The 16,914-nt window shown below is 44.0% G+C and overlaps 1 protein-coding gene across 1 annotated transcript in view; it reads left to right on the top strand.

Moving 5' to 3' along the window:
- Nucleotides 1-16,914, top strand: part of LOC121567801 (platelet-derived growth factor D) — a 60,730-nt gene that overhangs the window by 24,920 nt on the left and 18,896 nt on the right. The gene's annotated exons all lie outside the window — the stretch shown is intronic.

Here is a 16,914-nt window from a genome sequence, read left to right on the forward strand (position 1 = left end):
GGAGGGGACGAGATGGAGGGGACGAGAAGGAGGGGACGAGATGGAGGGGACGAGAAGGAGGGGACGAGATGAAGGGGACGAGAAGGAGGGGACGAGATGGAGGGGACGAGAAGGAGGGGACGAGATGGAGGGGACGAGATGGAGGGGACGAGAAGGAGGGAAGAAGGAGGGGACGAGATGGAGGGGACGAGATGGAGGGGACGAGAAGGAGGGGACGAGAAGGAGGGGACGAGATGGAGGGGACGAGATGGAGGGGACGAGAAGGAGGGGACGAGATGGAGGGAAGAAGGAGGGGACGAGATGAAGGGGACGAGATGGAGGGGACGAGATGGAGGGGATGAGATGGAGGGGACGAGATGGAGGGGACGAGAAGGAGGGGACGAGAAGGAGGGAAGAAGGAGGGGACGAGATGAAGGGGACGAGATGGAGGGGACAAGATGGAGGGAAGAAGGAGGGGACGAGATGAAGGGGACGAGATGGAGGGGACGAGATGGAGGGGACGAGAAGGAGGGAAGAAGGAGGGGACGAGATGGAGGGGACGAGAAGGAGGGGACGAGAAGGAGGGGACGAGATGGAGGGGACGAGAAGGAGGGGACGAGATGCAGGGGACGAGAAGGAGGGGACGAGATGGAGGGGACGAGAAGGAGGGGACGAGAAGGAGGGGACGAGATGGAGGGGACGAGAAGGAGGGGACGAGATGGAGGGGACGAGATGGAGAGGACGAGAAGGAGGAGTGGGCGTGGGAGCAAGGGAATGAGAGAAATAAAGACAGGAGAGATGAGGTGTGTGGCTCAGTTGGTAGACCGTGGTGCTTGCAAACGCCAGGGTTGTGGGTTCCATTCCCACGGGGGATCTGTACAAAAAAGTTGTAAAAAATGTATGCACTCAGTACTGTAAGTGGCTCTGGATAAGTGTCTGCTAAATGACTGAAATGTAAAGAGATGGATCACACCTATCCATATGAAACCTTCCAGCACTGAGTGAGTGTGTTACCAATAATTCGTCAACAGCGTTGTGTGTGTGTGTGTGTGTGTGTTCGCAGGGTATGTGTGTGTCTATAGTCTTATCCCTTGAGTCCGTATCTGAATTGTACAGAGCCCAGCTCAATATAATTGATTTTGCGAAACCAACACCTCTGAATTAGGATTAACCTGAACTAATGATTAATAATGACACACACACACACACACACACAGGCGTGCTGACAGCAAACTACTGCGGCACATGGAGCTATTTACCCTACACCAAACACACACACACACTCTGAGAGAGTCAGACTCAGAGGCACCTTCAGCATGCATACACCATCACTGAGAGACAGACACGTACAGACACTGTTGGTAAATCTGCCTGTCTGCCTGGCTGGGTTCTAGCTGGAGTAGGGTTGATTATCGGACCTGACCCTTCTGAGCTGTGTGTGCGCACCCTCTGAGTTGTTCTGATATCTGACAGTGATATTTTGACAGCCATCCTGCTCCTGAAAGCACCTGTCTGTCTGCCTCATCATCAGCTGTGTGTGTGTGTGTCAGTTTCTGTACCAATGTGTGGTAGCTACATACGTGTGAGTACAGAGATAGATGCACAGTACCAGTCCAAAAGAGTGGACACACCTACTCATTCAAGTTTTTTTTTTTTTTACTATTTTCTACATTGTAGAATAATAGTGAAGACATCAACACTATGAAATAACACATATGGAATCATGTAGTAACCAAAAAACTGTTAAAGAAATCAAAATATATTTTACATTTGAGATTCTTCAAAGTAGCCTTGATGACAGCTTTGCACATTCTTGGCATTCTCTCAACCAGCTTCATGAGGTAGTCACCTGGAATGCATTTCAATGAACAGGTGTGCCTTGTTAAAAGTTAATTTGTGGAATTTCTTTGCTTCTTAATGTGTTTGAGCCAATCAGTTGTGTTGTGACAAGGTAGGGGGGGGGTATACAGAAGATAGCCCTATTTGGTAAAAGACCAAAGTCCATATTATGGCAAGAACAGCTCAAATGAGCAAAGAGAAACAACAGTCCATCATTACTTTAAGATATGAAGGTCAGTCAATACCGAACATTTCAAGAACTTTGAACGTTTCTTCAAGTGCAGTTGCAAAAGCCATCAAGGGCTATGAGGAAACTGGCTCTCATGAGGACCGCCACAGGAATGGAAGACCCAGAGTTACCTCTGCTGCAGAGGATAAGTTCATTAGCGTTAACTGCACCTCAGATTGCAGTCTAAATAAATGCTTCACAGAGTTCAAGTAACAGACACATCTCAACACCAACTGTTAAGAGGAGACTGTGTAAATCAGGCATTCATGGTTTAATTGGTGCAAAGAAACCACTACTAAAGGACACCAATAAGAAGAGACTTACTTGGGCCAAGAAATACGAGCAATGGACATTAGACCAGTGGAAATCTGTCCAAATTTGAGATTTTGATGATCTCTGCATGTGTGGTTCCCACCGTGAAGCATGGAGGAGGAGGTGTGATGGTGTGGGGGTGCTTTGGTTACACTGTCGATTATTTATTTAGAATTCAAGGCGCACTTAACCAGCATGGCTACCCAGCATCTAGTGATGTCTATGTGTTCCAGACTTCAGGCAGTCATTGACTGCAAAGGATTTGCAACCAAGGATTCAAACTCACAATTTAATTTATGATTATGTTAGATTGTCCAATTACTTTTGAGCCCCTAAAATTGGGGGGCTATGTATAAAAATGCTTGTAATTCCTACACGGTTCATACAATAATTTTGACAAAACCCTTAAATTAAAGATGAGTCTACACTTAAAGCTTGATTGTTGAATGTTTCCTTTCAAATCCATTGTGGTGGCGTAAAGAGCCAATATGATGCAAATTGTGTCACTGTCCAAATACTTATGGACCTGACTGTATGTGTTGTACCTACCATCTACTGATGATATGTGTTGTACCTACCATCTACTGATAATATGCGTTTTGTACCTACCATCTACTGATGACTAAAATGTAAATGTAAATGATGATATGTGTTGGAACTACCATCTACTGATGATATGTGTTGGAACTACCATCTACTGATGATATGTGTTGGAACTACCATCTACTGATGATACGTGTTGGAACTACCATCTACTGATGATATGTGTTGTACCTACCATCTACTGATGATATGTGTTGTACCTACCATCTACTGATGATATGTGTTGGAACTACCATCTACTGATGATATGTGTTGGAACTACCATCTACTGATGATATGTGTTGTACCTACCATCTACTGATGATATGTGTTTTGTACCTACCATCTACTGATGATATGTGGTGTACCTACCATCTACTGATGATGTGTGTTGTACCTACCATCTACTGATGATATGTATTGTACCTACCATCTACTGATGATATGTGTTGTACCTACCATCTACTGATGATATTTGTTTTATACCTACCATCTACTGATGATATGTGTTGGAACTACCATCTACTGATGATATGTGTTGGAACTACCATCTACTGATGATATGTGTTGGAACTACCATCTACTGATGATATGTGTTGTACCTACCATCTACTGATGATATGTGTTTTGTACCTACCATCTACTGATGATATGTGGTGTACCTACCATCTACTGATGATGTGTGTTGTACCTACCATCTACTGATGATATGTATTGTACCTACCATCTACTGATGATGTGTGTTGTACCTACCATCTACTGATGATATGTACTGGAACTATCATCTACTGATGTTGGGACTCGGAGTAGACGAAGGAGAGTAGGATTTGAATTATTTGGTTGGGAGGCTGATGGGAGTGCTGATCTACTGTATACCATAATGAATAGTAATGAATAAGATTACTCTGAGACATACAGCCCCAGTACTGCTTTCTTTAATAACTGCCAAGAAAAACTCTGAACCCCAGTATTTTATAATCTATATAGCGAGAGAGAGAGAGAGAGAGAGAAGGGAGGGTAATGCATGGCGTAGTGCTATCACACAGTAGTGGAACCTACCGAGTGTGAGAGAAGAGATGGAAGGGGTAGAGGGAGGTGAAGAAGAGCATAGGAGGTGAAGATTTGGAGGGGGAGAGGGTGGCGGAGAGTGGGGTGAGAGGTGACGCTGACCAAAGCTGACACCCCTCTGCATGCAGCATTAACCCAGGGGAGGAAGAGTAGTGGGGAGGATCGGGGTGTATGTATGTATGTGTGAGCGTGACAATCAGGGGAAACGGGAGGGATGCAATATTACAAGCTGAGATGGGGGGGGTGAGAGGTGACGCAGAGGGATGGCAACGTGGCTAACACAGAGAGAGAGACACACACAAATACACACACATTCTAAAAAGCTGAGCAAACACAGGCCTTGACTCTATAGCCTGCAGCCTCAGGGGAGGGAAAGGTTTTAGTTGGCTCACAGTGGAGATGTTCAGTGGGGAGAAAACTAGACTTCCAACCACATCAAGGCCAACAGAGAGACACACACACACAGTGACAGGTTGTTAAGCAGCTGTACTTTACTAATCGGAAATAATTTACATGTGATCGTCAAACACACACACCCAGATGGGTAAACAGTAGAGCTGATTACAGACAGAAGGCTGTGTTTATTCATGTCTGTCCATGGCTCAGCACAGGGGAATGTCTGTGGCTGGAGTATGCAATGAAATGGCATATTGTTAGAGTATTCCAGGTCCACTGATGTAGAGGTCGACTGTGTCCTCTCTGTCTCATGTGAGCAATCACCTAGAACAGGGACAGATTACAGGGGGCTGCAGGATAAAAATTAATGGAAGGACACTGGGGCATACATGCATAAATACACACACACACTCCGCTGACACTCACACCACTCGCATGCACACACACACCATTAACAATTTCTATCAAGTAGTTACTGTAAAAGATTCACGATATAAACTCAGCAAAAAAAGAAACGTCCCTTTTTCAAGACCCTGTCTTTCAAAGATAATTAGTAGAAATGTAAACACTGTTTCCCATGCTTGTTCAATGAACCATAAACAATTAATGAACATGCACCTGTGGAACGGTCGTCAAGACACTAACAGTTTACAGACAGTAGGCAATTAAGGTCACAGTTATGAAAACTTAGGACACTAAAGAGACCTTTCTACTGACTCTGAAAAACACCCAAAACAAAGATGCCCAGGGTCCCTGCTCATCTGCGTGAACGTGCCTTAGGCATGCTGCAAGGAGGCATGAGGACTGTAGATGTGGCCAGGGCAATAAATTGCAATGTTCGTACTGTGAGACGCCTAAGACAGCGCTACAGGGAGACAGGACGGACAGCTGATCGTCCTCGCAGTGGCAGACCACGTGTAACAACACCTGCACAGGATCGGTACATCCGAACTTCACACCTGCGGGACAGGTACAGGATGGCAACAACAACTGCCCGAGTTACACCAGGAATGCACAATCCCTCTATCAGTGCTCAGACTGTCCGCAATAGGCTGAGAGTGGCTGGACTGAGGGCTTGTAGGCCTGTTGTAAGGCAGGTTCTCACCAGACATCACCGGCAACAATGTTGCCTATGGGCACAAACCCACCGTCGCTGGACCAGACAGGACTGGCAAAAAGTTGTGGTTTTGTCTCACCAGGGGTGATGGTCGGATTCGCGTTTATCGTCGAAGGAATGAGCGTTACACCGAGGCCTGTACTCTGGAGCGGGATCGATTTGGAGGTGAAGGGTCCGTTATGGTTTGGGGCGGTGTGTCACAGCTTCATCGGACTGAGCTTGTTGTCATTGCAGGCAATCTCAACGCTGTGTGTTACAGTGGTACCCTTCCTGCAGGCTCATCCAGACATGACCCTCCAGCATGACAATGCCACCAGCCATACTGCTCGTTCTGTGCGTGATTTCCTGCAAGACAGTATGTCAGTGTTCTGCCATGGCCAGCGAAGAGCCCGGATCTCAATCCCATTGAGCACGTCTGGGACCTGTTGGGTCGGAGCAAATCTGGTGAAGTCCATGAGGAGGAGATGCACTGCAGTACTTAATGCAGCTGGTGGCCACACCAGATACTGACTGTTACTTTTGATTTTGACCTCCCCTTTGTTCAGGGACACATTATTCAATTTCTGTTAGTCACATGTCTGTGGAACTTGTTCAGTTTATGTCTCAGTTGTTGAATCTTGTTATGTTCATACAAATATTTACACATGTTAAGTTTGCTGAAAATAAACGCAGTTGATAGTGAGAGGACGTTTCTTTTTTTGCTGAGTTCATACGTTTTCTCTAAATATGCGTTGTTGTACAATTAAAAGGTCAAATACACTGCATTTCAAACAGTCATCAATAATCTAATGAATTCAGGGCTTGTGAAGTTATAAACATAAGCCTTCCACAACCATAAGACCCACTAATCATTTAATGATTTTATCAAAATAGTTTAACCTGCTTTTTTTGTTGTTGCTGGCTTTCAAGTCTGTCTATGAAAATGCCATTTTTTGTTACAGATTTAACTAGAACCATGCATAATGCACATTCACTAATAATGACTAACTTCTTGAAACAGGCATTGGGCTATAGAAAATTAACCCAGGTCTCATCAACAATCTCTCAAACTCACGTGCTAGTGATTAGCCAGCTAATATTTATATTTCAAGTTTAGCCAACTTGGATATATTTGCTAGCTAACAAGGTTGAACAGTTGAATTGTTATGAACACACCCTTCTGTCTGTCTCCAACTGTTTGAACAGCATGTTAGCCTGACCACTTTGTTCAGATGTTGAAATCAAGTGGCCTAATTGTGTTTTATGCTTTTATTGCACATTTATTAAACACAGAATACACAGCTAGTATAATAGTCTTTGGCTAAAATCCTGCTAGCGGTAAGTGGTACCCCAATGCCGCGCGCGACAAACTGAACATAGTCTTTGTCTAAAATCCTGCTAGCGGTAAGTGGTACCCCAATGCCACACGCGACAAACTGAACATTCATTTTCCAGAATCAACGTTAATTGATACTCTCGTTTTAGTAGTGTCTGCGCTGCGCGTAATTGGAGTAGTTGAGACATAAAAAGGGTGTTGTTATAAAAGTTAATTTCTCCTCTATTACAGTAAAATTATGTCTCAATGTGTTTTAGTGTCCATATGACCGATAGCCTACAAGCCACTGATGTAGACTTTTGGAGAACAGAATAGCATACTCTGAGTTGTCCTTATGTTAGGTCCTGATCTGGCTATGCCAAATGGCTGTGGGCTACACTAGTTCATTTAGCAGACAAGATTTGCTTAGAATTCCGTGTCATTATTTTATAGTTTGAAGAATACAATTGAACAAAGCTGAATAAAATAGAAAGGCTATTTTCTCCAAACGATTTGAAGGAGGGCACACATACAGCTATTCTGTGTTGAGCGGTTAACAAAGAAATAGGTTCTCCTATATGCTTAATTCAGAGTTATTTATGTAACTAGTTGTGATACAAATGTTGGGCTATATGCTTTGATTTTTAATACATTCTAAGGCTTCATGATGCGACTAATGACCATCAGCAGCATCAGAGCTTGGAGAAGCCTAATTACCGTGACCAAATGGTAAGGTGGAATTTGACTGCCTTCATGACTCGTGACCGGTGTGGCGGTAATACGGTCACTGCAACAACCCTGGGTGTGCCTATATATGGAAAAATACACGTTTTAAAATTTCAACCAGTCGATTGTTTGAAAGGAGATAACTATTTTTTTAGTCGGGGGAATGCCCTAGTCATGTACAACGTTAGCAAATCTTCCTCTCTATCACATTACACATTAGGGAGAGGCTATGTATTTAGCTAGTTACATCACAGTATCATAGCTAGCTAGCTAGATAGGTAACTAGTTACTTGCAACACACCAGTCACAACCATCATGTTATAAGTTTATTTAATCCATTCCTTGCCATCTTGCGCAATATTGTTGAATGCATTAGAAGTTTGCACCACTTTATGGAAGTCCATTTTCACTCCTATGCCGAGCAAGTGTGCATGCGTTGTAGCCTTGACAACATGTCCACAACACATGGCAGCTGGGGGCGGGACCACACCTTGTTGTCGCTGGGCAATTGGATGTCATTGGTAAAAGTGATTCATACCCTACCCATCCATACCCGTCGTAACGCATTCACTTTTTGGCCAAAATTACACTTTGTATTCAATTTTGACACTAGAATAAATGTTTCTGACCCACATAGGTAATTTATAACCAGATACGTTGGTTCTAGAAGGCAGTTCCCCTTTATAGTCAACAAGTTTTAGTATTTGGTCCCATATTCTCAGCACGCAATGAATACATCAAGCTTGTGACTCTACAAATTTGTTGGATGCATTTGTAGTTTGTTTTGGTTGTGTTTCAGATTATTTTGTGCCCAATAGAAATGAATGGTAAATAATGTAATGTGTCATTTTGGAGTCACTTTTATTGTGAATAAGAATATTTTTTAACAGAATCGGCGGAATGAATACACCCCGGATCACACGCAAACACAGTTCACTTTCATAGCAGCTATATAAAAACAACTTTGGTTGTTGTATTGCCGCGTTCAGGTGTTAGTCGGAACTAGGAAACTCTGAAATGTCCGACTTGCTAACTGGTTGTAGTTATACACGCGCTGTATTCAAACAGTTAGCAATTCGGAAATGTCCGACTTTCCTTGTTCCGACTAGCATGTGAACGCAGCATATAATTCCTTCTTGCATCTACGCGATCTCCTCCTCTAACCTTTTCCCTTCACTTGTGGACTTCAGTGCACATCACGTCAGCTGTCTGTGACCAGGTGAAAAAACTGTTCCAAGCAAAACCGTCATATCATAACCGCTAACTGCTACACACAGCCTACATCGTTGTCACCATATTAGCTAACATCATAGTCAACATAACTACTAGAACTAATGTGTTATAGTCCCGTGTAGCTCAGTTGGTAGAGCATGGCGTTTGCAACGCCAGGGTTGTGGGTTCGATTCCCACGGGGGGCCAGTATGAAAATGTATGCACTCACTAACTGTAAGTCACTCTGGATAAGAGCGTCTGCTAAATGACTAAAATGTCAAATGTAAACCCGCGACAATCATGCAGTAAAGTGTACAGTCAGCAAGCAGTTTAGCAGTTATGCCGGCTGGCCAAAAGCTTCAAAAGCTTACTTTGACTTGGAAGAGTTCCAGTGTTGGATAGCCATAGCCAGCTAGCTAACAAAGCATTCTTCTCTGTTTGAGCCAGGTGTTTGAGTAGGCTAAACTATACTGAACAAAAATATGAACGTAACATGCAACAATTTCAACGATTTTACTGAGTTACAGTAATACATTCATTAGGCCCTAATCTATGGATTTCTCATGACTGGGAATATAGATATGCATCTGTTGATCACATATACCTTTACAAAAAAAGGTAGGGGTGTGGATCAGTAAACCAGCCAGTATCTGGTGTGACCACCATTTGCCTCATGCAGCGCGACACATGTCCTTCGCATAGAGTTGATCAGGCTGTTGATTGTGGCCTATGGAAAGTTGTCCCACTCCTCTTCAATGGCTGTACGAAGTTGATGGATATTGGCAGGAACTGGAACACGCTGTCGTACGCATTGATCCAGAGCATCCCAGACATGCTCAATGGGTGACATGTCTGGTGAGTATGCAGGCCATGGAAGAACTGGGACATTTTCAACTTCCAGGAATTGTGTACAGATCCTTGCGACATGGGGCTGTGCATTATAATGCTAAAACATGAGGTGATGGCGGTGGATGAATGGCACGACAATGGGCGTCAGGATCTCATCATGGTATCTCTGTGCATTCAAATTGCCATCGATAAAATGAAATTGTGTTAATAGTCCGTAGCTTATGCCTGCCCATACCATAACCCAACCGCCACCATGGGGCACTCTGTTCACAACGTTGATATCAGCAAACCGCTCGCCCACACGACGCCATACACATGGTCTACCAAATTCTTTAAAACGACGTTGGAGGCGGCTTATGGTAGAGAAATGAACATTAAATTATCTGGCAACAGCTCTGGTGGACATTCCTACAGTCAGGACATTCCTACAGTTATACGCTCCTTCAGAACATGAGACATCTGTGGCATTATGTTGTGTGACAAAACTGCACATTTTAGAGTGGCCTTTTATTGTACCCAGCACAAGGTGCACCTGTGTATGATCATGCTGTTTAATCAGCTTCTTGATATGCCACACCTTGTCAGGTGGATGGATTATCTTGGCAAAGGAGAAATGCTCACTAACAGGAATGTAAACAAATTTGTGCACAAGAATTTCTGGGATCTTTTATTTCAGCTCTTGAAACATGGGATCAACATTTTACATGTTGCGTTTATATTTTTGTTCAGTGTAGCTAGCTGCACTAAATATAGCTAGCTCTCTCACTTCATTTTTGAAGAAATGTATTTGTTTTCGAAACTGTTCAACTATTGTCTTTCTCTCTCTTTGAGTCAACTACTCACCACACTTTATGCACTGCAGTGCTAGCTAGCTGTAGATTATGCTTTCAGTACTAGATTCATTATCTGATCCTTTGATTGGGTGGACAACATGTCAGTTCATGCTGCAAGAGCTCTGATAGGTTGGAGGACATCCTCCGGAAGTTGTCATAATTACTAACAATATTGAGTTAGCCTACAGGGAGGAGGTGAGGGCCCTGGGAGTGTGGTACCAGGAAAATAACCTCTCACTCGATGTCAACAAAACAAAGGAGCTGATCGTGGACTTCAGGAAATAGCAGAGAGAGCACCCACCTATCCACATCGACGGGACCGCAGTGGAGAAGATGGAAAGCTTCAAGTTCCTCTGCGTACACATCACTGACAAACTGAAATGGTCCAGCCACACAAACAGTATGGTGAAGAAGGTGCAACAGAGCCTCTTCAACCTCAGGAGGCTGAAGAAATTTGGTCTGTCACCTAAAACCCTCACAAACTTTTACAGATGCACAATTGAGAGCATCCTGTCGGGCTGTATCACCGCCTGGTACGGCAACTGCACCGCCCGCAACCGCAGGGCTCTCCAGAGGGTGATGCGGTCTGCCCAACGCATCACCGGGGGCAAACTACCTGCCCTCCAGGACACCTACAGCACCCGATGTCACAGGAAGGCCAAAAAGATCATCAACAACCACCTGAGCCACTGCCTGTTCACCCCGCTATCATCCAGAAGGCGAGGTCAGTACAGGTGCATCAAAGCTGGGACCGAGAGACTGAAAAACAGGTTCTATCTCAAGGCCATCAGACTGTTAAATAGCCATCACTAGAACCTTAGAGGCTGCTGCTGCCTAAATAAATAGACTTGAAATCACTGGCCACTTTAATAATGTTTACATATTTTGCATTACTCATCTCATATGTATATACTGTATTCTATACTATTCTACTGTATCTTAGTCTATGCAGCTCTGACATTGCTCGTCCAAATATTTATATATTCTTAATTCCATTCCTTTACTTTAGATTGGTGTGTATTGTGTGTATTGTTGTGAAATTGTTAGATATTACTTGTTAGATATTACTGCACTGTTGGAGCTAGAAACACAAGCATTTCGCTACACCCGCAATAACATCTGCTAAACATGTGTATGTGACCAATAACATTTGATTTGATTTGATAATTACTGTGTAAGTCTATGAAAGCGGGTGAGAACCATGAGTCTCCTAGGTTTTGTATTGAAGTCAATGTACCCAGAGGAAGACGGAAAGTAGATGTCCTCCGGCTACACCACGGTGCTACCCTACAGAGTGCTGTTGAGGCTACTGTAGACCTTCATTGCAAGTCAATTATTTGGTGACGTGAATATATTTAGTATAGTTTTATCTAAAAAATGATTTTTATAACTTTTTAAATGTTTCACTTTTTATTTTTATGAAATTCACCGAGGAGGATGGTCCTCCCTTTCCTCTTCTGAGGTGCCTCCACTGCTGTCCAAATACTTTGGGACCTAACTGTATATCATGCACACACGCACACACACAAACACTGTTTTAATGCAGTCTAATTCTCCTGCGGATGGTGATGTGTTGGTGTGATAATCACTGGCAGCAGAAATAGATTCTAGGGTGCTGGTAGAACATCACACCCTGCTGCTCTAGGTGTGACGATCAGGTTCAGCCCACAGTGAGAGGCACACACACACACACACGCACGCAAGCATTCACGCACACACAAACACGCACAAACCTACAATAATGTGAGGGTTGCGTAAGTGTCGGAAGTCAGATCTGTTTAATGAAGTGTGATGTGTGTCTAATTGGAGCATTGTGACTCAGCCTGCTCTCTGGGATTATATCACTTCTATGACATCATGCCTTTAGACAGTTTGATTTGAAAGTACAACTTTACTATTTACTAAATCTCTATGGCCCTGAAGTTTTGTTATTCATAGTGTATTAAATATTCTGTACATTATTTCACGTACATGGTGAACGAGCGCATATACACACCGAACACACACACACACACACGCAAAAACACACTCACATACCAGGGTTTCCGTTAGGGAAATGTGGCGCTGGACATTTGCCGGCAGCATTTTAATTTATCTGACATTTGAGAAATTTACCCGATCCATATGCATTGGGTGCGTAACCTGATTAGGGCATCCAGCAACGGTGCTCAGAATGACAGAAATCACATTTAGATTATGGTCATTCATATTAACACAACATGCAAGTCGAGGATGTAACGATGTGACAACAAGACGTGTAACGAACAGCAAAATCATTAGCCTATGTCAATCTACTATCCCCCATAGTAGAAAAGCTTACCTATTTTATTGGTCAGCTTGTCAAAAAAGAAATAGGATATTCCAAACAGACTCTGGGACAGTAGATTCATACAACCGGTAGGCCTACGCTACATCCAAAAAAACGTTAAAAAGCATTGAGGCAGATGCATCAGATCAGCACGTTTAGCTTAGAATCTTGATAAACTACTACATTAAAAGCGCAGCAATGCTCACAAGGCAGTAGGCTAGGCTGCGTGCGAATTTTCATTCAATTAGTGTGAAAACAGTGTCAAAAGCGCACCGCATGCCAACGGTTTCATGTGACAGAGATGAAAATATCCGTTAGAAATTCAGAAAGAGGTTAGATCTAATATGCAACAACTAGCATGGGTTGCTAATATGACTAGGATTATGCCTTTGTCTACTAGACAACGAAATAAAGTTGATACAGTATAAAATAATTGCCTCCACGGTCTGATTTTGGCTAGGAAATTAAGTATGTTTTGAAAATGAATACTGCATCCAGCTCATTGCAAAGTGGTGTGTGACGCGCTGATATGACGCCTGCTTTCAGTTGTCTATGCATTTGCTGTTTGAGATGCAGACAGATTTTCCGCTCAAAGGCTCTGTATCTGTATGCTGTACGTGTGTGATAAATAAGATATACAACGAATATACTGTACACAAGTGGCAATTTAATAACACTAAATTATGCAAATTAACATGGAGCCAATTTAATTCCACTAAATTATGCAAATTAACATGGAGCCAATTTAATTCCACTAAATTATGTCAATTAACCTATAAGCAGATAAGCAGGACCAGTCAAATGTATTTCCATCAACTTATCTCCATTAATGAATAGGCTAAAAAGCATTATTTCGAAATGGGCGCCAATTTTATTAATGGGCTTTAAAAAAAATAATGCCAAAAGCCAGCTATTAGGCCTACTGGCTAACTGAAACCCTGACACACACGCACACACAGACACAGGGGCTGTGTGACCTGGTGGGCTGACTGGGCTTCTTTTCTGAGGTGTATGGGGTTTTAGTGGAGAGTTGCAGCATGCATAATGAGGTTTGGGCCTACACTCCTGGGTGATGAGTTTAGCATACACAGCTGAGACAGAATGAGACATCGCTCTCTCCTCTCTCTCTCTCTCTCTCTCTCTCTCTCTCTCTCTCTCTCTCTCTCTCTCTCTCTCTCTCTCTCTCTCTCTCTCTCTCTCTCTCTCTCTCTCTCTCTCTCTCTCTCTCCTTTCTTCCCACTCTCTCTCTCTCCTCTCTCTGCTCTCTCTCATTTCTCTCTCCCCTCTCTCTCCCCTATCTCCTCTCTCCCCCTCTCTCTCCCCTCTCTCTCCTCTCTCTCTCCTCTCTCTCTCCCCTCTCTCTCCTCTCTCTCCTTTCTCTCCCCTCTCCTCTCTCCCCCCTCTCTCCTCCCTCTCTCTCTCCTCTCTCTCCTCTCTCTCCTCTCTCTCTCCTCTCTCTCTCCCCCTCTCTCCTTTCTCTCTCCCCCTCTCTCCTTTCTCTCTCCCCCTCTATCCTTTCTCTCTCCTTTCTCTCTCTCCTCTCTCTCCTCTCGCTCTCCTCTCTCGTTTCATTCCCTTCCTCCCTCCTGTCTTTCATCTTGTCATGCATGTCGCTCAGCAGTGTTGTTAAATATTCAAAACAGAGTGTGTGTGTGCGTGTGTCCATGTGTGTGTGTGTTGGCATGCGTGTGTGCATGTGTGTGCGTGTGTTGTGGTGTGAAAGCAGTGAGTTCCCTGTTTTTACCAATTTGACTTCAGATTCTGATGTTTCTCCATGTTTCTCCAAACATCACATTTCGAAGTTGCTCCAAACGTCGAATTTCGAAGTGTTTTTGACACCATGGGTTGCTCTTCCTGCTAATTCCGAATGGTTAAGTTAAGGGTTAAGGTTTGGGAAAAAATATATAAAAATGAGTGTGCTGGATTGAACACACGACCTTCGGATTCGGAGTCATGGGACTACGCCCGTCCGACACCCTCATCCACAACGCCCTAGCAAAACCCAAGCCTACTTGATGGTAATAGCAAAAACGCCGGCCTGGTCTACTTGGTCTGTTTTGCAAGCATACCCGGAAGTCTCGCGATGTTGCACATCTGGGTTTAGAAACTCTGGTAATAGCGCTCACTGTTGCTCCTAGTGGCCGGTTTTTAATGCATTTCCCGACGTCCAATTTCGAAGTCAATCTTGAGCGATCTAGCTGGTGAGAGAGGGTCTAATGGCATTGTTCCACTCTGTTAATCAGAGGTCTGGCTGTGATGTCCATTCAGTCGTGAAAGTGCTTACACGTCAGGAACCATCAGCCAATGAGGTCACAGGGGATTGGGCCAGTGGGGCGGAGCAGTAGACAATGTTATGTGTGTATCTGCACCTTGGATACACTCTAGAACTCTAGGATTTTTTTCTAAACGTTAACGATCCCAATTTTGTTTAAACGTTCACGCCTCTGTTAGAAACATATTCCTGCTGTTCACAATGTCCCGACTGCTGGCTCTTTGTCCTCTCTCTGCTGGCTCTTTGTCCTCTCTCTGCTGGCTCTTTGTCCTCTCTCTGCTGGCTCTTTGTCCTCTCTCTGCTGGCTCTTTGTCCTCTCTCTGCTGGCTCTTTGTCCTCTCTCTGCTGGCTCTTTGTCCTCTCTCTGCTGGCTCTTTGTCCTCTCTCTGCTGGCTCTTTGTCCTCTCTCTGCTGGCTCTTTGTCCTCTCTCTGCTGGCTCTTTGTCCTCTCTCTGCTGGCTCTGTGGGAACCGGAAGTCTCACTCTGCCACCTCTCATATTCACTTATTCCCTCTCCACTCTCTCCCTCGCTCCATTCCTCCCCTACACAATCACTCGCTTCTCTACTGCCACAGCAGCATGCCTTACAGAGCAGAGACGTCATTTCTTTCTTTCTCTCGCTCTCCAGCTCTAACCCAGCGTGTATTAATACTGTCAGAAACACAGCCAGGGGTCAGCTTCCATTAGTCTGAAAAGGTCACAAGGCTCATGTTTTTCCATATCTAAATCAAATCAAATCAAATTTTATTTGTCACATACACGTGTTTAGCAGATGTTATTGCGGGTGTAGCGAAATGCTTGTGCTTCTAGCTCCGACAGTGCAGTAATATCTAACAAGTAATATCTAACAATTTCACAACATATACCCAACACACACAAATTTAAGAATATATACATATATGGACAAGCAATGACAGAGCGGCATGGACTAAGATACAGTAGAATATTATAGAATACAGTATATACATATGAGATGGGTAATGCAATATATGTAAACATTATTAAAGTGACTAGTGTTCCATTTCTTAAAGTGGCCAGTGATTTCAATAGGCAGCAGCAGCCTCTAATGTGCTAGTGATGGCTATTTAACAGTCTGATGGCCTTGAGATAGAACCTGTTTTTCATTCTCTCGGTCCCAGCTTTGATGCACCTGTACTGACCTCGCCTTCTGGATGATAGCGGGGTGAACAGGCAGTGGCTCGGGTGGTTGATGTCCTTGATGATCTTTTTGGCCTTCCTGTGACATCGGGTGCTGTAGGTATCTTGGAGGGCGGGTAGTTTGCCCCCGGTAATACGTTCGGCAGACCGCGCCACCCTCTGGACAGCCTATACTGGATCATGTGGTACTACTGATCATGGTAGAGGGTGAAAGGGTTTAGTTTACTCACTATCCAGACAGACAGACAGACAGACAGACAGACAGACAGACAGAGAGCCATACTGACTGTATCCTTGGATTAATTGGGTTTAGGGCCATTGATGATGGAACTTTTACCTTATATGTAAATGGTTTAATTTTAGAGTTGGACTGGCCACTCCATGCCTCACTGCTCTCCTCCTCTCTCTGTGCTGTGTGCTCTTTGTACGCACTTACCTCCATGCACGTACACACCGGGCACACATACACACGTCATATTCCTTGTTTCACATGGCGTAATTAACATCACTATGGATACAGGCGCTACAGTACATCAGTTCACTCGTCAGGGAGAGAGACATGAGGGAGAGTTGGAGGGAGGGGGAGAGAAGTGTGTTTCTACAGAAACTGACATGGTTGATAGAGTTGCTAGCGATCATGTGTGGTCGAGCAGATATTCAAAGCCTTTCCTAATTTGACGCCACTCACTAACCCTGTGCATAATAACTACTTCCACTGGGTGAGAGAGGTAGAGAGATGG

Source organism: Coregonus clupeaformis, unplaced genomic scaffold (genome assembly GCF_020615455.1).
Source record: "Coregonus clupeaformis isolate EN_2021a unplaced genomic scaffold, ASM2061545v1 scaf0052, whole genome shotgun sequence".
NCBI classification, from domain to species: domain Eukaryota; kingdom Metazoa; phylum Chordata; class Actinopteri; order Salmoniformes; family Salmonidae; genus Coregonus; species Coregonus clupeaformis.